This window comes from Erythrolamprus reginae, chromosome 1 (genome assembly GCF_031021105.1).
Source record: "Erythrolamprus reginae isolate rEryReg1 chromosome 1, rEryReg1.hap1, whole genome shotgun sequence".
NCBI lineage: Eukaryota > Metazoa > Chordata > Lepidosauria > Squamata > Dipsadidae > Erythrolamprus > Erythrolamprus reginae.
Window position 1 is genome coordinate 116,290,732 of NC_091950.1, and position 25,173 is coordinate 116,315,904.

The window sequence follows — 25,173 nt, forward strand, 5'->3', positions numbered from 1 at the left end:
CGGTGGTGCAGTGCTTAGAGTGCAGTACTGTAAGTTACTTTTGCTGATCATCGGCTGCCAGCAGTTTGGCAGATCAAATCTCAGTAGGCTCAAGGTTCACTCATCCTTCCATCCTTTCAAGGTCGGTAAAATGCCCCCAAGATTGTTGGGGGCAATATGCTTACTCTCTATAATCCGCTTAGAGAGGGCTTTAAAGCATTGTGAAGAGGTATATAAGTTTAAATGCTATTGCTGTAAAGTATGATCTGTAGAAGATGAACAGGCTAAGCTCAAAGGAGAGGTCAATTGCATCATCAGTCTTGAATCCCTTTGTGTTCACAAGATACCTAGGTCAAACCTATCTTGAATTTCATTGACTCTTTTCTGTTCCCCAATTTGACCATTAATTGTTCAGATACAGGGGTCACCAACCTTTCGGACCTCAGGGACCACTACATTCATAATTTTAAATTTAAATAATATGATCTGCCTAATGACCGGCTGGGTGGGTGTGGCCATGTGGTCATGTGACTGGGTGGGCCTGGTCAACTCAATGTCATTCATATTGAGGGGCACCTCACTGGCTTCTACTTACCCCTCCCCTCCCAACCCCTCCTTGCCTGCTCACCTAGTCTCCTTAGTGCCCCAACAGCAGTTGTTGGAGCTAAGCAGCCACCATGGGAAATAGTTGGCAAAACAGCTGGCTCAGTTCAAATTGGATTTGACAGAGAAGGAGGCTCAGCAGAAGTACCTCACTAAGGACTACAAGCATAGGATTTCCTAGCAGAGGGAAGACCTGAGGGAATGCAAGCCCAGATATTGGCGCCTGGAGGCTCAATGGGCTGAAATGGTTAGCCAGTACCAGGCTATTACATAGTCTCACTGAACTGCATCCCTCCAGTTTTTCACCACCAGTAACACTTCTCTCCAGCCTTCACCGAAAGCCCCGCACCAGGAGGCTGAAGCAGACCCGAGGTCAAAATTTCTGTCCCACTCCAACCCACACAAAAAGACCCCAAAAGGAGAGACTCTCTGCAGCAACACAAGCATTCATTTTAGGGGTAGTGATTTCTGACAGTCTCAAAATGGGTGAGCAGTGTGGTCGGGCGGTAGGAAAAGCAAGTAGGATGCTTGGCTGCATAGCTAGAGGTATAACAAGCAGGAAGAGGGAGATTGTGATCCCCTTATATAGAGCGCTGGTGAGACCACATTTGGAGTACTGTGTTCAGTTCTGGAGACCTCACCTACAAAAAGATATTGACAAAATTGAACTGGTCCAAAGATGGGCTACAGGAATGGTGGAAGGTCTTAAGCATAAAACATATCAGGAAAGACTTAATGAACTCAATCTGTATAGTCTGGAGGACAGAAGGAAAAGGGGGGACATGATCGAAACATTTAAATATGTTAAAGGGTTAAATAAGGTTCAGGAGGGAAATGTTTTTAATAGGAAAGTGAACACAAGAACAAGGGGACACAATATGAAGTTAGTTGGGGGAAAGATCAAAAGCAACATGAAAAAATATTATTTTACTGAAAGAGTAGTAGATCCTTGGAACAAACTTCCAGCAGACGTGGTTGGTAAATCCACAGTAACTGAATTTAAACATGCCTGGGATAAACATATATCCGTTGTAAGATAAAATACAGGAAATAGTATAAGGGCAGACTAGATGGACCATGAGGTCTTTTTCTGCCGTCAGTCTTCTATGTTTCTATGTTTCTATGTTTCTATGTTTCTATGTTTCTATGTTTCTATGTTTCTATGTTTCTATGTTTCTATGTTTCTATGTTTCTATGTTTCTATGTTTCTATGTTTCTATGTTTCTATGTTTCTATGTTTCTATGTTTCTATGTTTCTATGTTTCTATGTTTCTATGTTTCTATGTTTCTATGTTTCTATGTTTCTATGTTTCTATGTTTCTATGTTTCTATGTTTCTATGTTTCTATGTTTCTATGTTTCTATGTTTCTATGTTTCTATGTTTCTATGTTTCTATGTTTCTATGTTTCTATGTTTCTATGTTTCTATGTTTCTATGTTTCTATGTTTCTATGTTTCTATGTTTCTATGTTTCTATGTTTCTATGTTTCTATGTTTCTATGTTTCTATGTTTCTATGTTTCTATGTTTCTATGTTTCTATGTTTCTATGTTTCTATGTTTCTATGTTTCATTGCACGTATCCGGCCCAGGGGACATAGTTTCAGGAACCCTGATTCAGTGCAATATAAAAAATGAAAATAATTTTTCTGTGGACCACCAAAACTTTTGCATGGAGATCACTGTTGTAGAACACTTAAAGCTTGCAAAAAACCTTTCTCTTGATTTGAACTGCTTTGATTTTTCACGCTTAACACAGTCCGTTATTTCAGAAACCTGTCCTTTAATTTTATTTATTTTTTAAAAACTCAAAAACTTTTGTCTTTTATTTTGGTCATTTTACTTGTATAATTGGTACCACTTAATGCACCATTTTTCACATTCATATGAAAGACATGGGCATTGAATTGTCTTGTAAATGTTTTATATAATTTTTTTTATTAGAATGTGTGTGTTCATAAAGTTTTTTGTTGTTTTTAAATTTTTCATCATTAAGCAAATTTATAGATATAAACAATTATTCTTTTTTTTTAATCTTTATGAACCTGTTTCAGCATTGCCCCCTTTTCAGGTTTGTCCTTTATTTTTTCCAAGAAAATATGACTTTGGTAACCTATATTTTAACAATTGAATACTGAAACATTTTTTTAAAAAAATAATAGAGAAAAATAGTAGAGTCACAAAAAGTCATGCTGCATAGGTGCAGGTTACTTATCAGCTAAATGCCAAGTTGGTAATTACGAATATCTTTGGAATTAGCAAAATGCCTCAGGTTTCACATTAAGTGCAGTGGTTTTTTGTCAGCACCTCATGACTCAGATATAAGCAGATAGGACAGAGAAAGTGATGACATTTACAAGAAGAGCAGAACTTGTAGCCACGGGATAGGATTACAAATCAGGGTCCTAACTATTTTATTCATACATCAGCTTAGGAGACGCACTGTGGCTTAACCTTTAGCCAAATGGGGAGCTATTCCCTGTAGAAGTCAATGATCTCTTTTACTTCCAGCAAGGCAACAACTATATGCCAAACTATTTTATTTTACTTTTGAAATTTTGAATTCCCAAGGCTAGAAATCTTTTTCTTAATATGTGTTCTGCCATGCCTCCAAAATTTCAAATAAAAAAAAATTCAAATAAAAAAAATTTCAAATAAATTTTTTTCAAATAATCATGATCGTTATAGCAATTTATGATGGCTTAGGTCCAGGAATTTATTTATTTATTAGATTTCTATGCCACCCTTCTCAACGCAACTCAGGGCGGCATACAACATCATAAATGGAACAATATGTAAAGATATCTAAATGACTATAAAAAATATACAAATTACTAGAAAGTATTAAAAACCCCATGTAGAAACATGCACATTCGTCCAATTCAATCATACACGGTATCGGACAATCTCACGGCCCCCATGCCCACCGGCAGAGGTAGGTCTTGAGAGCTTTATGAAAGACCAGGAGGGAGCTGGCAGTTCATATCTCCGGAAAGAGTTCATTACAGAGGGCCGGGGCCACCACAGAGAAGGCTCTTCCCCTAGGCCCAACCAACCAACATTGTCTGGCCAATGGCATGTGGAGAAGGCCAGCTCTGTGGGACCTAACCGGCCACTGGGATACACGAGGCAGAAAAATATTAAACATCAATAAAGATGATAAAATAAAACAAAACTTTGGAGGACAACAAATAAACAGAGTTGTAACTATGGGATGCTTTATTTTCATTACTGCTGCTGCTTAGTATTTTGCTACAATTTGTATTGGAGGGAATTTGAAGACTGAAAAAAAAAGATGCTTATATGAAAGTCCTCTGTTTTCCTCATAGAGGAAACAAGGATAAAATGCAAATACTGTATTGTGGATGTCCCAGTGGATACCATAATAAAATAATCCATGTAGTACTGTTTCAATATCCCTGGATATTGAAATTGAACAGGATATTGAAATCCTATGGCGGTGGTTCTCAATCTGGGGGTCAGGACCCCTTTGGTTGCCTAAGACCATGGGGAAAGACAAATGGTGTTAGGAACTAAAGCTTCTGTTCTGGTGCCTTGGAATATATTTTTACATTCCAATCAATTGGTCATTTACAGTCTCATTGGCAAACCATTGACATGATCACACCCTCAGGAATTGCTTTCTAAACCTATACAGCAGTACCTCTACTTAAGAACTTAATTCGTTCTGTGACCAGGTTCTTAAGTAGAAAAGTTTGTAAGTAGAAGCAATTTTTCCCATAGGAATCAATGTAAAAGCAAATAATGTGTGCAAACCCATTAGGAAAGAAATAAAAGCTTGGAATTTGGGTGGAGGATGAAGAAGAGGAGGACAGTCGCTGCCGAAGGAAAAAGGTGAGGTGAGGGGACTAAAAAAATCCAAAACTTTAAGGCTTAAAAAAAGAGAGAGAGACTCTGAGGCGGTGAGGAGGAGCATGCACCTCTCATAAACCCTGTGCAAGGCTGCCTCCCATACACTGTGCCAGAGAGAGAAACCCAGGCGGGCAAGAGGGAGGAATCTCCCGCTCTTTTGACCGAAAAGCTGCTGCTGCTACCTGCTTCCTCTTCCTTCCCATGCTGAAGGGTTCCCCTCTCCTATCGCTCATTTGCTTTTTAGCCAGCACCTGCAATGACTCCTCGGTTTGGCTGAAGCTGAGTTGATCCGGCTGAGGCGAAGTGCCCCCTTTTGCCTCTTTACGCCCAGATGCTCCAGAAAGCAACCTCGCGCTGGGTGTATGGGAGGCAGCACGAGGGAGTCACCACAGCGAAGTGGTTTATTCCCTCTCCAAGTGCCCAGAGAAAGGAAAATGCTTTGTTCGCTCTGGAGTGCCAAAGCCTCCTTAAGCGCCACCAAAAGGCTCCTCTGGCAGCCCAGAAAAGCCCGAGATGGCCAGGATTAAAGGCAGAATGGCAGGAAACTGGCCAGGCCTTCGTACCGCTCTCAAATTTTCTGGGAAATTTTTCAAGGCTCGGGTTCTAAAGTAGAAAATGGTTCTTGAGAAGAGGCAATAAAATCTTGAACACCCAGTTCTTATCTAGAAACGTTCTTAAGTAGAGGCGTTCTTAGGTAGAGGTACCACTGTATATCTTTTCTTTTTCTTCTATGACATTGAACTACAAATAGCTGAAGTACACTTTTTTCGTCAACTATAAGTCTAAGTCTCTTTTCAATTGCATGATTTACGATTATGATTACTTTATATAATCCCAGATAAGCCAAGAATTTTAAGTGCCAAAATATACTTTAAATATTGGGTTTGGCTTATCTGCAGATGGTCTTATATGTGCATATGTACAGCATAAGAATTATTTACTCTGGGATGAGATCAAATTTGGGTTCAAATGGGGTTTGGCTCCATTTGGCTTGCAACCTCATAGGATGGCATACTGTAGAAATTAGAGAACTAGGTGAAGAATTGAACTTTTATTCAGCCAACTTTGTCAAGTTGGTTCAGCATCTGGTTTTGGTCACGCAGAGCTCCTCTTTCAATAGAAGTATGTGACTTTTCAATAACCTTAACTGAGAAACCTTAGATTTTGTCAAAGTATTAAACTCTGATATACCCCACCTTCTATTGTTTATGATCATGAATGACAAAGTGGAATCATTTTATTTTTATGTTTTTATATACAGCATGTTTAAAATCAGTTCTATTATAGGGAATAGAATGGACATCTTTATTCATTATCTTTATCTTTAATATTAGCCAGACAACTGTCTAAATCTTGCATGGATGAGGGGCAGGGCAATGACATGGGGACCTTATAATCCTTCACAAGGTAGGAAGAATCCCCCACTGATGTCTATTCCAGATAAACAGAACTGGATACGATTTATGGAGTTGAATTTGTCTTATAAGTTGATTTAATAAATTCCGGAGCCAAACTCTCCATTGAAAAGTAAGAATTGAACAATGCATCTATGTGAAATAACAATTAACAATTTGCTCTAAATGAGTCTAAATGTTCCATTTTAAGTAAACTTTTTAGAGGCATCACCAATTTTGTACATTCAAATATGTGTGAGTCGTGGTTAAAGACTCATTAAAAAAACCCTGATTAAGTGCCCAAACAATTTAGTTTTATAATGCTAACATAACGTGCTCTCCGAGAGAGAGAGAGAGGGAGAGAGAGAGAGAGAGGGAGGGAGAGAGAGAGAAAGAGAGAGAGAGAGAGAGAGAGAATTATATAATATGCATATTTCATGTTCTAACAATCAGTGAACATACAAGAAAGAAACAAAAAACAATAGCTGAAAAATGTCAAATAAAGGCTCTTTAGCTATCTGAAAATCCCTTAAAAACCTTTCAAGTCAAGGCAGAAGGTATTAAAATTATTAATTAATCATAATGTTATATAGTGTATATGTGACTGGTAAAGCAGAATATATTGTGTGATGAAAAGCAGAGCAACTCTGAAGAATCACTTTAGTGTGGTTTTTAAAAAATCTTGAGATTAATTCCTGATCTGAAAAGTATGAAACTTTCAATTACTTCGTTACACCACTGTTATTTTGTTACACTGGCAAATTTCATATGATTCATAGCCTACATTCCCAAGTTAATAAAGCTACACTAAGCATTTCTGAAGAACACGGTGACAAGTTAGCAAACATCAGCATGAAATATGAATACAGAACAATTCATCATAATCAGACTTGAATGTTTTAAAAATAGTTGGGGGTGGGAAGAGTTTACATAGAACAGACTCTACATTAAGCTATAGTATTTTAAAGAAGAAATTGGCATGCTTGTATATATAAATAGCCAAAAAATGTGAGGCACAGGAAAAATGGCATTTTCGTTTAGAGACAAATGAAAAGAAGTGTAATGTTTCCAGTTTACTTAAGATATTTCTTATTGGAATACTTAACATATCCATCATCTTTTTTAAAAAATATATAAATATTAAAGCAGCTATATTAGCAAAATGAGTTATTAAAAATGTTGAAATATTCTCATTGTTTAAAATCAGTGTTGTTCCCTTTGCCTAATATAGGGTTAGGATGCTATTGGTTTTAAGCATGTGAATTAACCCAAGGTGTTTTGTACTGTATAAAGAGGTGGCATTTCAGCGGATATAGGTAGTCCTCTGCTTGTTGAAGACCTACATCACCATTGCATCCTCATTCCATTCCTTCATTAATTCTCATAGGCAGTTCTGGACAGGAATGGTCCCAAGAACAAGAAGGGCGTGAAAGTAGTTACTATATGAGCAGAGTTCTTTTCATGCATCTAAGCAGCAATTTCCCTTTTTTATTCTTTCTAACAGTTCCAAGAACGATTCATATAAAGAGAATGAAATACATAAAGCTACCTAGAAGTCATGATTTGTCTCACTTCTACCAGCACAACTTTGCTTGGCTCACTAATTCATTCATTCATTCACTTTAATCTCATCTATATTATATTTTTGTTTCTTTGTTTGTTTGTTTGTTTGTTTGTTTGTTTGTGTTTGTTTGTTTGATTGATTGATTGTTTGATTGATTGATTGATTGACTTCTGATATGATTTCTACTCGGCAAGGACTCTGGGCAGCTTACAATATTATTTTTATAAATAACTCAAGCCAGCAAACTTATCAAATACTCCTTCTACCTCATATTTTTCCCACTCTCTGAATGAACCCCTGCATTTTCTTGGAAGATTTCAGAAACAGTTTACCATTGCCTCCTTCTTAGGGTTCAAGAAAAATGTCTAGTCCTAGGTCATCCAGCTGGTTTCATGCCTAAGAAAGGGCCAGAAATCAAGAGTCTTTCTAGTTTCTTGCCTAATGCCTTAACCACTACAGCAGACTTTCATGACTAGGTTGCTTAAAACTTTACTGTTATTAAAAGTAATTTATTGTATTTTCACATTTTTTTAAAATTAAAAAAAATGAATTTATAAAGAATAGAAATTCCATTACTAAAATATATATAAATGTATTTGGTGCTGGATCTTTATTATGCCTAATTTCTTCCGAGGGTAGCACAAGAGAGAAGTTGATTAATAAGGTGGTTTATGAGAAACATAATGAATAAAAATCGATGGGTGGGAAATTTCTACGAGAATAACAGATTGCTTTTAAGTTGTTTGACCACTGCTGAGAAAGTTGCTTAGCTACATTAGATTTTAAGCCAAAAATCTTTTATTTTGAAAGAGTTTATGTTTTGTTCTTAAAGTACATAGTTACTAGAATGTATTCAATTAATTATACATAATAAGGATTTCTACAAGGGTTTGATGCAACTTATTAAAATGAGAACTGCAAACATTCTTAGTATCCATAATAGTTGGGGTTTTACAGAACTGGTGTTGCCTCAGTGATTACTCAGTTCTCCATCATGCATCATGAATATTTATTTCTTCATTGTAATTTGGATTATTCCAATAGCCATCCACCTTTCCAACAATTGATAGGAAATATACTGCTGTTCATTTTTAAAACAAATGAAAAGATTCCTTTGGGTCTATGAGATTCTTGTGAGCCATTTGACATAAAGAGGGCAAAAATTATGGCAGCAAAAAGATAGCGAAAACTATATTTCTGTTTCCAACTGATGTCTGTCCTTTTTTCTTCTTTTTTGCCATTTGTAGACAGAAATGTCCATCAATTAAGGAAAAGCTTTTAACACATGATTTGTGTGTGAGAATGTCTTTATTGAACCCTATATGAAAAAGTTGAACAAGTATATAAAAGAGAACAATTCTGGAGGGGGGGAAACTGAACTGCATATTTAAGCCTAAAGGAAAATGTCAATGTTCAAAAACTACTTTAAAAATAAAGAAAATATCTGAAATCCTAAATCCCTGGGAATCCTTGATAAGCAGTCCATCAATGTCTTTTAAAAGATGTATATCTTTGCAAAATATCTTATGATCATGACAAATGAAGTTGAAATATAAATATTTTCATCACAGAGGATAGATAACTATTTTGGCATATTTTACAGGCAATTAGATTATATCTAGCACTGATTTTTCACAGGTTCTGTAATCTTGGCATATGCCAAAATATTTAAATTTGCTTCTCCACAGATAATTAATCTTGATTTAATCTTCTTTCTGCCTTTTTCCCATCCATGCCATGGGATTCCCAGGTGGCACTAATGGTCAGCATTTACAGATGCTGGAATACCATTTATTTTCTCTATTACTTTTAAATTATTTTATTTAATACAAGACACACAAATCTTTGAAAAACAATTATCTTCCTTTTATGTAAAAATCTTAAGTGCCCTGCAGAACTAATACAGGGATTATAGGTAACTATCGGTATTTTCTTCCTATTTAGTTTTTCTAAAAGGATAATAAATCAAATTCTCATAGTGCATGTGCTCTGTTCTAAACAAATATGCAATAATTTGAACTGGTGATGAGTTTGAACTGGTGATGACTGATGAAGTAGACAAGGCCATGGGAGGTGTGAGCTCTTCCACCTGTTTATTGGACCGTGTCTCTCCTAGCTCGTTTCGGCCAGCAGGGAGGTGACATGAGGCTGGATCCAAGCGGTGGTCAATGCTTCTTTGAGGGAGGGGTCCTTCCCACCTCCTTTAAAGGAGGCAGTTGTGCACCCTCTCCTCAAGAAGTCTTCCCTGGATCCAGCTCTTTTGAACAACTACCGTCCTGTCTCCAACCAAGGTTGTTGAGAAGATGGTGGCATTCCAGCTCCTATGGTCCTTGGATGAAATCAATTATTCTAGACCCTTATCAGTTTAGTTCAGGCCCAGTTACAGCACCAAAACTGCTTTGGTCACACTGATGGATGATCTCTGGCAGACCCAGGATAGAGGACACTCCTCTATCCTGGTGCTTCTTGACCTCTCAGCGGCTTTTGATACCATCAACTATGGTATCCTTCTGCACTGATTGGAGGGGTTGGCAGTGGGAGGCACTGTTCTGCGGTGGTTCTCCTATCTCTCTAGTCAGTCACAGTCACTTTCGGGGGGGCAGAGATCCCCCTTTGTGGGGTGCTCTCTCTCCCCTACTGTTTAACACCTACAAGAAACCACTGGGTGAGATCATCCGTCAACATGGGGTGAGTTTCCATTAGTACACTGATGACACTCAATTGTACATTTCACCCTGTGCCAATTCAGTGAAGCAGTTGAAGTGATGTGCCGGTGTCTGGAGACTGTGAAGGTCTGGATGGGTGACAACAGGCTCAAGCTCAACCCTGACAAGATGGAATGGCTGTGGGTTTTGCCTCCCAAGGACTATTCCACCTGTCCATCTATTACTCTGAGGGGGGAAATCTTGACCCCTTCAGAGTGGATCCCCAACTTGGGAGTCCTCCTAGATCCACAGCTGAGGTTAGAGCAACATCTCTCAGCTGTGTCTGTGAGGACTTTTGCACAAGTTCACCTGGTGTACCAGTTGCAGCCCTATTTGGATAGGAAGTCTCTTCTCACAGTCACTCGCTTACTAATTAACTCATTTGACCATGTCAACTCCAATCTAATCTAAATATTCTGTCCTGTTCGAAATGATCTTTGAAATTAAGAACTGCAGACTTACTAGTGATGTGCAGGTTCATTTCCTGCAGAAAGATTATTTCTTCTGGGTGGCCCAGTTTTAGTTTTTAAATAAGATTCTAAGTAAGTAGGCCTTTCTATAGAGTGCAGTTTGCAGTCAAGAAGGATATATTCAATTTCTTCAGTGCTTTGAGATGCTCCTCAACTGCCCAGTGTTTCTTCAAATGGAACTCCATGAAACCTCCCATATCTTACCAAGGAGTCCAGCTCTTTTGTGATGTTGAGGAATGTAAGTTGTTAAACATTTTTATAACTGGGAGGATTTCTCTTACTGAAGATAAATGCTAAAAAAAATGTGAACAAAACTTTAAAATGTTAAGAATATGACGCAGTGTCATTTTTAAAAATTGATCATTTCTACAGGATATTTGCCAATGTGCATTTACTATTATTAAACTTCCTTTTGGAATTGCACATTTCTTTTGTAAAAATCTGCTAAAACTTTGGGAGTTTTGCATTTTAACTTTTTTTCATAAAAAATGAAATATTTCAAAACAAAACGAAATCCACTCCATATCATTAGCCTGCCCAGAATAAAATTGTATTATCTTTCTGCTGACAATTTGCAATGACCTTCGTTTTCCCATTTGATCCAAACTTCATAAAAGAAGAAAGAATACTATCCAGAACAGCTCCCACATACTGTCCTCAAATATTTCACCAATCATACAGCTTCCTCAAAAAGAACTTCCTGCTTCCAAGGTAACAGGAAACATTTCTGGACAAATAGTGATTTGTTTGAAGTCAACTCCCTATAGTAGGGACATAGGAGACATCAAAGCTCTTTAGGGAGGAAGCTGAGGAAAATGGGAGGGGATGGTAAAGTATATGCCAAAGATGTAAGAGTGTTGAGAATTCACATTAAAATGATGTGAATGGTATAAAGAGAATAGAGAGTTTAGAGGAAGATTAAAACAAAAAGTGTGAAGGATATCAGCTGCAACATCATGACTGTTCCAAAAAGAAATATTTGGGGGTAGGGGTGGGGGGGTGTCCTGCTATCCTGTGTAAACCAACTGAGCTACTTAACACCTTTTCAGATTAGATAAACCTTTGGACACCCTTCCCCTTCCATTTCCCACCTCCCCTATTTCTGTATCAGTTGCCAGGAAAAAAATGGGAGAGGGGTGTGTGAAGAATTTCCCCAAACCTTTAGAAAAAATGAGAATTTTGCCTCCATATGTTTTCTAAATTGCTGGACCTGGACAGCCCTTAATAAGTCAGAGGCCAGCCAGAGCAGAACTTTATTAGCTAGAACACGAATACACACAATGGAACGGAATCGACATTCAACAGTTTGACATGATATTTATACCCCGGGCAACGTACAACTAACCAAAAGACGTAATTCAATTCTCCCGCCAAAACATAATGGCTTTCCCTAAGTGACAGGATAACCATAGAACAACGGTACCCAATTATTGGGCAGACATAACAGCCCTGATACCTCAATTTTCAACCCAAACCAGAATTAGTCTAAGATAAGGTTCTATAATTTAAACTTTGAAATCCCTGATTTTATCCTCCCTGCCTGTCAACTCTCTAGGATGATGCTGTTATAACCATGCTTAGGATAACGTATGCCTTTTCCCTTCATTTTTTTAAAATTAGTTGCTGGATTAGGGATGTGCTGACACTTAAAAGAGCTAAGAAAACTGTTTTAAGGTGATCAAACTTTGAACCAGACATAGTCCAGAACTTGACCAGTCGGTGAATATATGCTACAGTTAGGATATTATTTTTAAATTATAGTTTTGCATTGCAGTTTCCCAAATTCCAGTGCAAACAATTTGGAAGGGAAGCAGGAAAATGACCCCCTGCCCAAGGCCTTGTGGGTAATGCTCTTGTCTTTGGAAAAAAACATTCTGGACTTTCCTTTTTAATAGTGTCAATAGTGGTTTCAGTTTTTTGCTTTATTGTTTCATTTGTGAGCCACCTAGAGTCAGAACAGACTGGGGCAGCATATAAATTAAATAAATATAAGCCAGTTTTCCAAATGTTCTGATAAGGTAATAACAGAACAGCTGTACTCAAGAAAAATATCTGAGCATCATCCCATAACTATATTGCAGAAAAGTCATTGTTTAGCATGATATAAAATAGACATCAGTCTTTCATTTAAGTAAACTGCTTGTTGTTATTATGTGCTTCTGTTGTGTGATTCGTCCTACTATGAGGATGTGGGAGAAATTCATTCATTCATTCATGTGATTTACGAAGGTCTCCCAGAAAGTAATGTGCCACATTTTTTTTCTTAGCCTACAATAATGGTACAAAAGGGAAACTTTAGATATACATTATTTGAATTGACAGGAGTGCATGTATAAATGTACAAATATAAATTGTCAGGAGTGCACAGACGGATAGCGGAATGGCAGCAGTGTTTTGAAATGGCGTCTATAAGTGATATACGTTGCAAGCAGCATCTCATCATTGAATTTCGCACTGTGGAGAAAGAAACTGTTGGGAACATTCACAAATGGGGAGTGTAGAAGAAGCATCATTCTTTCTTGTGTGTAAGTTTCATTGTATTCAATAAATAATTGTTGAAGAAAAAATGTGGCACATTACTTTCTAAGCAACCCTATATATTGTCATTAGAGCAACATCACACAAAAACTGAGTACAAAATGAACACAAATAATGTGAAAACATTTAGTGCAGATAGATAAAACGCAGTCAACAATAAATTAACAACAACTCATGGAGTCCAACTAACCTCCTGATTCCCATGCCTAGAAAATCATCCAGTTTTTAAAGCCACCAAGCTAAATTTTGCTACAAAGAATCTTTCATACAAATCTTTCAAACATAAGAGATTCATGAAACAGATGTGAAGAGGTGGTCAATGTTGCAAGATAAAGTAATATTAAATTTCCACCAAAAAGGTCCTGAAAAGCGGTAGTGACATCAAATGTTTTAATTGTAATTTTTAATATGGTACATATCAGTGATGGCACCAGTGAAGGGCTACCAAAATATTTACTACCACGCTGTGGGCGTGGCTTATGCAGGACGCCCCCCATTTTCTTTCAATATCTTTCAATATCAGTAACCGAGTTGTCAAAGCATGGAACTCATTACCGGACTCCATAGTGTCATCCCCAAACCCCCAACACTTTAGCCTTAGATTATCTACAGTTGACCTATCCAGATTCCTAAGAGGTCAGTAAGGGGCGAGTACAAGTGCACTAGAGTGCCTTCCGTCCCCTGTCCTATTGCTCTCCTATATCTCCTATACCTTTCCTCTATTCCTATATCTCTTCTTCTATTCTTTCATTGATATGTTCTATTCCTATATCTCCTTTTCTATTCTTTCTTAGATATATTTTACTATAAGTATATCCTCTATAACCTTCATCATGTACTTTTACTATGTGTGTGTATTGGACAAAATAAATAAATAAAAATAAATATATATATATTCTCCTCTATTTTTATATCTGTTCGTCTATCCTTTTCTTTATATATATTACTACATGTCTATTCTCTTCAATATGTATTGTGTATTGGATGGATGGATGGATGGATGGATGGATGGATGGATGGATGGATGGATGGATGGATGGATGGATGGATGGATAAGTAAATAAATAAACAAACAAACAAACAAACAAACAAACAAACAAACAAATCTTTCAGTGCAAATTGGGTGCTCTGGGGTGGAGCTCCATTTTCGCTGCCACACTGTGTTCCCCCTGTCCGGGCAGTAGCCCACCCCTGTATGGCACCCGTGCCAAAGGTGGCATGCGGAGTCATATCTGCTGGCACGTGAACTGCTACCCCAGCTCAGCTCCAACATGCATGTGCATGCTAGCCAGCTGATTTTCAGCTTGTGCAGAGGCTCTGGGAGGGCGTTTTTGACCTCCCAAAAAGGCCTCTGAAGCCTATGGAGGGTTAAAAAAATGGGCCTACCTGGTCCACTGTAAGTCGGGAAACAAGGGAGCAGGGGGCTGTGCGTGCATGTGTGGTGGATGGGGCAGCATGGTGGGTGTTATGCACACGTGTGCAGATGACAGAGGGCATTGAATTATGGGTGTGGGCGTTTGTGCGTATGTGATAGTACGTGCATGTGCGGTTTCGGCACCAAGGAAAAAGAGCTTTGCCATCACTGGTATATATTGATAAATATAACCTATATAAACAAAAGATTCTTTGGGATCCTCCATAATGTTTAAAAGTGTTTTGAGGGGGAAAAGTTTAAGAAACACTGTTTTAGGGTAACTAACAGGGAAGGCCATCTCATGCAGTGTTTTAATGACTGCTTTTATTCTGAGCTGTTTGTTTTATCTCTGTATTTCATGCAAAGCTCAAATATATTGCATAACTATATTACATACATCCTTCAATATATGTATGTTGATACATATATTGAAGGATGTATGTAATATGATTATGCAATATAATCACAGATTGCAAATAATAATTTTTTCATCATCATTTGCCATGAACCCATATGGCCGGGAAACTGCAAAAACCCAAAATGGTCAGGTTATTAATCTATTCTATATCATCCCCAGGAAAGCGTGGAAATAAAGAAATTATGAAATTTATTTCTGAACATAAAATTGCATTGTAAGTCAACAGTCACTTAAAAAATCAACTAAAACAACTGAAACAACTTTTCATTCTCCAACAAAATAATTACACAATAGCAGCAACATAAGTAAGGTATTAGAAAACAAAGGGAATATAGTGCTCTAGTATATTCTCAAAAATCTGTGCTTCAAAGCAGATATAGTAATTGATATAACATATTTTACTGTCCTTTCATTGCCTTAAGAAAATTGAATAAATGTAGCAATATTGAGCATAAAAATATTTTATAAAATTGAAAATGCCTGATATAATCAGTGACAAATTTCTTTCAGGATTTTATTATTTCCTTGTTTCATTTATTATAAAAAGTAACTCATATTTTATGCTTCATAAAATTTTATGCTTCATAAAATTATGCTTTAATTTTATGGTGTAAGATTTTTTAAAATAGTAATCTTACCCCTTAAGTGTGGATCCCAAGTTCATTTGGTTCCATGTCATGCATTCAAGCTGAGAAGTCATTTGGTATATATTGTCACTGTTATGAAAATATTTCCAGTTAGTACTAAAATTATATGATCTATTTCAAGTAATTAGTTTAACAGAGAAGTAACATTATTTTTTTTCAAATCAAAAAGCAATCAAAAGTAATAAAGTTATTATACTTTATAAATTTGTAGACAAATTTATAAAAATAATTTATAGTTCATAAATTTTAGAAAAATAAGACAAGAGTGAAAAAAGAGAAAATATCAAGAGAAGATCTATTATGGAGAACTGGGGCTTTGAAAAGTGATTGATAGAGAGATGATAGATAGATAGACCTAAAGAAAGTGCTCTGGTTTAAAAAAACATGTAACTTGTGGAATCCAGTTTAAATCCAATATTTTGTTTATGACCATATACAGGTTATACTACACTTGTAGAAGTCTTTGTAAATTATATTGCTGAAAGATTATGAACTTATATTAAATGCTTCATTATCACTTGGGCAGCACATCTGATTTTAGAATACCATCTTCTTATCTTCTTTATTACCCCGACTTATTGGAATTATTATGTCTATGATTATTCTGTTGCTTTGCGTGTACATTGATAGCTTCTATGCCAAAGAAAAAATCATTGTATGTCTAATCACAATTGACTTTTTTAATACTTTTATTAAATTGATTTCAGGTGTAAAATTATTTCTGTAATTTTACTCCCAAGAAGTAAGAACTAGTTTCATTGTGTCTAAATCTGTAACATCATTCCTTGTTTTAGAAGAACATATTGTTTAAAACTTTATGAAAAAACTGTTACATAAATAATTAGTTGATTTAGCTAATCTGACGCAATATCATATAATATCATCCGAAAAGTATTAGTACTAGTCAAAATGGAGCAAGAAAAAAATAGATTTTTTTAACAGTTGAGACAATTCTCATTCTCTCTCTCTCTCTCCCTCCCTCCCTCCCTTCCTCTGTCTCTGTCTCTGTCTCTGTCTCTCTCTGTCTCTCTCTGTCTCTCTCTGTCTCTCTCTCTCTCTCCCCCTCCCTCTCTCTCTCTCTCTCTCTCTTGGCTTTCTCTTTCTTACCACACTAACCTCTTCTACATCTCTAACTGAACATGTATCTCAATCACAAATACATTTTAGGCAGATTGATAAAGTGATGCTCAAATTACCCTAATAGATATTCATAGCACATCATTACAAACATTGGAGCAGACAAGTTATCATTTGAAAAATCTCTCTTTCCATGACGTTTTCCAGGAAAAATGTTTTGCTGGCTAAAAAGTGAATTAAACATATTTACAAGCTTCTAAATACACTGTTTAGATAAAAAAGAATATTTCTGTTTTCTGGATGTACATGTATGTATATGTGTGTGTGTGTGTGTGTGTGTGTGTGTGTGTGTGTGTAGATTGTTCTGAGTTCGGGTTTTGCCCCGTGTAATATTTTGAGTGTCTATGCGACGTTTTGGTGAAATCACATTCACCATCATCAGGCTGAAGTTTTAAGCTTCGTGCTGTTGTAAATATGAAATGTTTGCAACTGCCATTTCTTCCTTATATATAGTGTTAGGGGTGGAGATTTGGTTTGAATGTAGCAAATAGATTGGGTGACTATGTTTTAGTGATTTGATTGGTTGGTGGAATCACAATTACTTGAAGGATTGACATGGTGATTATTATGAAATGTTTTTTTTGTTTAAGGCTGGTTTCCAAATCTCTGGTAGGCGGGACGTATCATCTCTTTTGTTTATGCAGAGGGGGTGTTTCTCAATCTCTATTGCTTCCATAGTAATTCTTCTATATAAATTTTCTGTTTTGGAAAGTAATTTAGTTTTTTCAAAGTCAATTTCGTGCCCTGTTTTTTTAATGTGCTGGACAAGGGAGGAAGTCTTTTCTTCTTTTTTAACTGCATTCTTATGTTCTGCAATGCGTGCACTCACTCTTCGATTGGTTTGTCCAATGTATGTGGCTGCACATGTTTTGCAAGGGATTTCATAGATTCCTTGGTGTTCTAGTCGGATTTTATCTTTTGGGTTCCTTAGGATGTTTGCTATTTTTTGGTTAGTGACAAATGAAGTTTTGATCTTATGTTTGTGCAAAATTTTACTAATTTTGTCTGTGGTGCCCTTGATGTAAGGGATGAGGGTGGTACCATTAGCCTGTTCTTGATCTTGATTTTTGGGGGGTGTCTCTTTTTTTGATTAGGTTTGTGATTGTTTTCCTTTCGAATCCGTTAGAAATTAATACATCTTTGAATTTGTTCAATTCAGTTTTTAAGTGCTCATGGTCAGCTAGGTGTTTGGTTCTGGTGATGAGAGTTTTGGCTACTGAGGTGATCTGTGCGGGGTGGTGGTGGGAGTGTGCATTTAAATAATGGTTGGTATGGGTTTTCTTTTGGTAGATGGTGTGTCATAGGGTGCCATTGGGTTTTTTATAGATTAGTACATCCAGAAAGGGAAGTTGATCATTGGCTTCTGTTTCCATAGTAAATTTTATTTTGGGGTGTAGGCTATTGAGATGTGTGAGGAAATTGTCTAGTTTTTCTCTTCCATGTGGCCAAATTACAAAGGTATCATCAACATATCTCAGCCAAAGTTTAGGTTTGTGTTTAGATTGCTCTAATGCATTATTTTCAAAATATTCCATATAGAGGTTGGCGATGACAGGTGAGAGGGGTGATCCCATGGGGGCTCCCTCTATCTGTTTATATCTTTGTTCATTATAGATGAAGTATGTATTGGTCAGACAGTGGTTGGTTAGATCTAAGATATATTTGGGGGGCTTGTGTTTGTTTTGGATATATATATATATATATATATATATATATATATATATATATATATATATATATATATAAAATGTTTTTTTTAGCTGTGACGTTCCTTCAATTTACCAGGGTGATCCGACATAAAAAAAACATATATATATATATATATATTCATATATATATATATATATATATATATATATATATATATATATATTTTCAAGTCCCAGTGGGTATGGCTAGCTGATGAGGCCAAAATAAGGCCGAAATAGATCTATCCTAGTCTCCCTTAATTTTCAAATTCAGCTTAAACATGTGACACATACAGATAGAATTGTCGGCTATCAATAAAATTAACCAAGGACAATCCCATCTGTCCGTCCATCACCCTGGGGGGGGGATTATTGACCCCCTCAGAGAGGGTCCGCAACTTGGGCGTCCTCCTCGATCCACAGCTCACATTAGAACAACATCTTTCAGCTGTGGCGAGGGGGGCGTTTGCCCAGGTTCGCCTGGTGCACCAGTTGCGGCCCTATCTGGACCGGGACTCATTGCTCACAGTCACTCATGCCCTCATCACCTCGAGATTCGACTACTGTAATGCTCTCTACATGGGGCTACCTTTGAAAAGTGTTCGGAAACTTCAGATCGTGCAAAATGCAGCTGCGAGAGCAGTCATGGGCCTACCTAGGTATGCCCATGTTTCACCATCACTCCGCAGTCTGCATTGGTTGCCGATCAATTTCCGGTCACAATTCAAAGTGTTGGTTATGACCTTTAAAGCCCTTCATGGCATCGGACCAGAATATCTCCGAGACCGCCTCCTGCCGCACGAATCCCAGCGACCGATTAGGTCCCACAGAGTGGGCCTTCTCCGGGTCCCGTCAACTAAACAATGTCAGTTGGCGGGCCCCAGGGGAAGAGCCTTCTCTGTGGCGGCCCCGGCCCTCTGGAACCAACTCCCCCCGGAGATTAGAACTGCCCCTACTCTTCCTGCCTTCCGTAAACTCCTTAAAACCCACCTTTGCCGTCAGGCATGGGGGAACTGAAACATCTCCCCCGGGCACGTTTAATTTATGCATGGTATGTCTGTGTGTGTGACTGTTAGCATATGGGTTTTTAAATATTTAAATATTTTAAATCTGTCTGATTGCTTATGATTTGTTTTTTACATGTTGTGAGCCGCCCCGAGTCTTCGGAGAGGGGCGGCATACAAATCTAAGTAATAAATAATAAAAATAATAAAATAAATAAACTGCCTTGGAAATGGCCCTGGATTGGGCTGAGAGGCAAAAAAGGAGCTGTGATGTTCCTTCAATATACCAGGGTGATTCGACACAAAATGTAACCCTTCCCTGGTACAGAGCTGAAGGGATTGGATACTGTAGCCTAGAGGATAATTCTCTGCCTTACAAGGCAAAGGTTGCAGGTTCAAGTCCCAGTGGGTATGGCTAGCTGATGAGGCCAAAATAAGGCCGAAATAGATCTATCCTAGTCTCCCTTAATTTTCAAATTCAGCTTAAACATGTGACACATACAGATAGAATTGTCGGCTATCAATAAAATTAACTGCCTTGGAAATGGCCCTGGATTGGGCTGAGAGGCAAAAAAGGAGCTGTGATGTTCCTTCAATATACCAGGGTGATTCGACACAAAATGTAACCCTTCCCTGGTACAGAGCTGAAGGGATTGGATACTGTAGCCTAGAGGATAATTCTCTGCCTTACAAGGCAAAGGTTGCAGGTTCAAGTCCCAGTGGGTATGGCTAGCTGATGAGGCCAAAATAAGGCCGAAATAGATCTATCCTAGTCTCCCTTAATTTTCAAATTCAGCTTAAACATGTGACACACACACATATATATATATATATATATATATATATATATATATATATATATATATATATATATATATATATGACGGTCTTGGTATATTCGGGTTTCTTCCCGTGTAGGATTTGGAAATTTCTGGCGACGTTTCGATGAGGTCTCACTCATCATCTTCAGGCTGGTGTTTCTGTCCTTTTTCTCAGGCGAAGACTGCGAGACCTGAGCTGCATTCCTTCTATAAATACTGGTGGCTGGGTGTGGTTTGATGGCTCAGTAATTGCCTGCTGTGTAGAAACTTCCTGGTGAGTCAGAGGGGTAACAATTGGGGTCGTTGATGTAGCTGAGGTATGCTGGTTAGTTAATGGTTGTAGATTAGGCGTGATGTCCTGTGTAGTTAGAACTTGTAGGCTGCTTGATTGCTTTACAATGTGTGTCCTGAGTCTGGTTTCTGTGGCTGGGATATGTTTGAGGGCTGGTTTCCAGATGTCTGGTAAGCGAGAGGTATCATCCCGCTTGTTCATATTTTGGGGATGTTTTTCTATCTCGATCGCTTCCATGATTATTCTTTTGCTGTAGTGTTCTGTTTTGGAAATTAATTTGGTACTGTCAAAATCAATTTCATGTCCTGTGGTTTTGAAGTGTTGGAAAAGGGAGGAGGTTTTTTCTTTTTTCGCCTGAGAAAAAGGACAGAAACACCAGCCTGAAGATGATGAGTGAGACCTCATCGAAACGTCGCCAGAAATTTCCAAATCCTACACGGGAAGAAACCCGAATATACCAAGACCGTCATACCTGTACCCGTGAAAATCTACGAAAACATATATATATATATATATATATATATATATATATATATATATATATATATATATATATGCTCTACTGATTTGTATCCTGATCTTAATTATGAAACAAAATATTTCCGTAAAAACCTTAATGTGTTTAATATATCCTAAAAACATATTTACATGAACCATCCATTTATTGTAAATTAATGTAGCTTGTTTTCTGAATTGCAATAGCAAAACATAGCAAAATATGTTTTAAATCATTATCTCTACAAGGAGAGCTTAAATTTTGTCATAATATTTTTACATGTACACAAAGAGAGAGAGAGAGGCACCTGAAGAAAGTAAAGTTAGATGACTTAAATTGCAAGGTATGTGTAATACCATTTGTCATTACCTCAGCATACAATTATTCATTAGACTATCCAAATTACTATTACGCCACTACAATGACCTGCATATCAGTTCAGAAATTGTTAAGACACTCCTGCAGTTTTCTTTTTCCAACAGAAGCTCGTGCTGGTCTGTGCCACCACATTTTGCAATTCCATGCATTCTTCTTGTAATGCTGATGTAATTAATTCCTCAAGAGCCTTGATTTTTATTAGAAGAGCCAGACCTTGCATTTACAGCAGGAGATTTTTCCTTTAACTTTATTTCATTTGACAGTTCATTTATAAGAGCCTCCTCCACAAAACCTCTTTTTTTTCCCCTTAATCTGCTTTTTCATCAAGTCATATACTTACTCATCTTGTCATCAGCAAAAAGACACAAAAACTGCCAGGTTTGAGAAGAGAGCTAGAACTTGGACATTAATAGGGATATTCTTTTTACTCATAATGACAGAGAAACCAAATTGGATGTAATCTTCTCAAAGTACACTGTCATGTGTTTATATAGATTGGGCATAGAGAAGTGGAACAAATAAGTTAGAAAACAGAATGATCTTCAATTCAATAATAAATTGCACTACAGAGAGGGCTTGATTTAATAATAATAATAATAATAATAATTAATAATAATTTTAGATTTGTATGCCATCCCTCTCCGAAGACTCGGGGCGGCTCACAACAATAGTACAATATATTACAAATCTAATATTAAAATTTAAAAAGTCAAAAAACATTTATATAAAATAATCAATATCATAAAATCACAACTACGCACTCATACACACTCAACCCAATTAATCATACTACAGAGGTCAGAGAAACAACAAAGGGGGGAGGTAATCATCCCCACGCCTGGTGACAGAGGTGAGTCTTCAGCATTTTACAGAAGGCGAGGAGGGTGGGGGCTGTTCGAATCTCTGAAGGGAGTTGATTCCAAAGGGCCAGGGCCACCACAGAGAAGGCTCTTCCCCTGGGCCCCGCCAACCGACATTGTTTAGTCAACAGGACCCAGAGAAGGCCAACTCTGGGAGACCTAATCGGCCGCTGAGATTCGTGCGGCAGAAGGCGGTCTCATAGGTACTTCTGGTCCAATGACAATCAACTTATTCAAAGTTACCAAAGGAAATGACAATTTGGATTCAAAGTTCCAAAGTCATCCCACCCCACAGGATGCTGCCAATGTTTTTTTCATATTTTTTTCAGAATATTTTACTGTTTTGAAGGTTTTTTTCCTCTGCTGCTGCTTGAAAAAGGGGCCTCCCTTTTATACTTTCCTTTATTCCTTCACCTGAAGCACAGCTAATCAACTCCTCAGCTGTGTTTTGGCCTGATTCTAGCTATTGAACATGCATGGAAGCAGAATTGCACAAGGGGACGTTCAAGTGCGCACACAAAACATTATGATGGGAACCTCCAGTGATGGGCATCCATAATTTTTACTGCCACACTTTGGGTGTGGTTTGATGATCAAGTGACTGGGTAGGAGTGGCTTGCTGGCCATGTGACCAGGTGAGAGTGGCTTGAACAATCATCATCATTCAAGTGAACTGTTAAGTCCTCGACTTACAACTTCACCAGTGTCACTCACTAGGGTCACAATTTGTTTTGCGTTTCCCACACTCTCCTTCCTGGGTTGCCCCCGCCTCAGGCTGGGTAGCTAGACGAATGGGTGCCGATGAGCGGTTGAGAAAAGAGGGGGGAGGAAATGGGCCCCCCACAACTCCTGCTGGTGCTGGTCTCCCTGCCACTTTCCGAGGAGGAGGATGGGATTTTAAAATATTGGAAAGCCGATAGAGACACAAGGTTATTATTGCCACATGATGTCTTTTTATCTTAGCTGCGAGGGCTTCACAAGGGGGAAAGAGACCGCAGCCCAGACCGCTTTGACATGGCTCGGCTCAGCTTGGCTCAGCTCTCCTTTTTTTTTCCCCTGCTGCTGCGAGGGAAGCTTTTTCCCTGCTGAGAGAGGGAAGCTCGTCTGAGGCCAGGAAGGAGGAAAGAGGGAAAAAGCAAGGAGCACAGATGCAGACACAGCAGCAGGAGAAAAAAGGAGAGCTCAACCAAGACCTGTAATCCTGGAAGTGACTGCCACTGGTCAGCTGGAGCTGGGCATGCAGCTTCATTTACGTGGATGGAATTGTGTTCCACCCCATCCTGCCTGCCCACCTCTGGTATTAATGGCAATACCTATAAACTTTCCCAGCGTTCAATCATTCAAAAGCCTATAAGTACAGTTAATCATAGAGTCAATATAAATTATCTATCAGCATAAGGTATCCTTGGTGCTTGCTGAGCTTGCGTGTTTTATTGCAGATATTTCATTACCCAAACTAGGAAGCATCATCAGTGTTAGTGATGACTAGCACTGATGCTGTTACCTAGTTTGGATAATGAAACGTCTGCAAGAAAACAAGCAATCTCAGAAGGCACCAAAGACCCCTCATATCAACCCTGAACTACAAATACTGTACTTTCCTTTATTATTGGTCAGTATGAATTTCAGCACGGAGAAACTATTTGGTGAGAGATATAATCTGAGCAATTAGAAAAACAAAAGGTCAAATACTAATTTTAACTTTTCCTTTACGCCACCGACTTCGCATTGTTCACAAATATTTTGGGTCTTGTCCGAAATATTTCTTAAGTGTATCCTGTTGGAAGTTCTGGAAACGGGCTTCTTGTCATTTTTATGAAAATCCACTGTGTGTTATGTTGGGGGGGGGGGAGTTCATTGTTTAAAATTTAATTAGTAACCTTTACCTAAGGCCAAATATTCTGAAATATGCCAAAATCAAATCTGTATTTACTTCTTAAAAGAAAAACACTTGTTGGAATGTTTAGGATATATCAAGTAAACCAATATAGAGTGATGGGAGAAACTAAGGTGATTCATCGGTCACATTTATGAAGAGCTGCTGGGTTTTTCTCCTCAAAGAGAGTTGGTTTAGGAGTCGTACATGGAGTGCTGTTTTGTCTTCGCATAAATTTATGTTGGATGTGCCACAGCTCCCAGCCGCCAATAAGGGCCACAGGCCCACAGGGTTGGCCTTCTTTGGGTCCTGTCAGCTAGACAGTGTCAGTTGATGGGGCCATGGGGAAGGGCCTTCTCTGTGGAAGCTCCAGCTCTCTGGAACCAACTACCTCCAGCGATCCATACCACCCCCACCCTACTGGTCTTCTGGAAAGACCTGGCTCTTTAGATCCAACCTCAAAAAGATATGTATGATTGTTAAAGGTTTTTAACTGTTTTAAATTGCCCTTAAAATGTATTTTTTTCTTGTTGGAAGCCGCCCAGCGTCCTTTGAGAGGTAGGCGGCATACAAATTTAAATAAATAAATAGTCAACATCTTGATACAATTATTTGTATATGAAATATGGTAAATATATAAACATGCCTCCATGTCATGTTTTGCTGCAGTTATTTATAGCAATACCTTGTAAATACAGTGATACCTCGTCTTACAAACGCCTCTTCATACAAACTTTTCGAGATACGAACCCGGTGTTTAAGATTTTTTTGCCTCTTCTTCTGAACTATTTTCATTCAAGCCGCCACCGCTGGGATGCCCCACTTCTGGACTTCCATGTTTTTGCGATCCTGCGATTTCGCTGAGGCTCCTCTCGCTGGGATTCCCTTCATTTTTGCCAGCACTGCTTTGAATCCCAGTGAGGGGGAGCCTCAGCAAACTCACAGCATCGCAAAAACACAGAAGCTCAGAGGTGGAGTTTCCCAGGGAGGGGAGCCTCAGGGAAATCCCAGCAGTGCAA

General features: G+C 38.0%; 1 protein-coding gene across 1 annotated transcript in view; it reads right to left on the bottom strand.

Moving 5' to 3' along the window:
* WT1 (WT1 transcription factor) overlaps positions 1–25,173 on the bottom strand; it is a 65,287-nt gene that overhangs the window by 11,732 nt on the left and 28,382 nt on the right. The gene's annotated exons all lie outside the window — the stretch shown is intronic.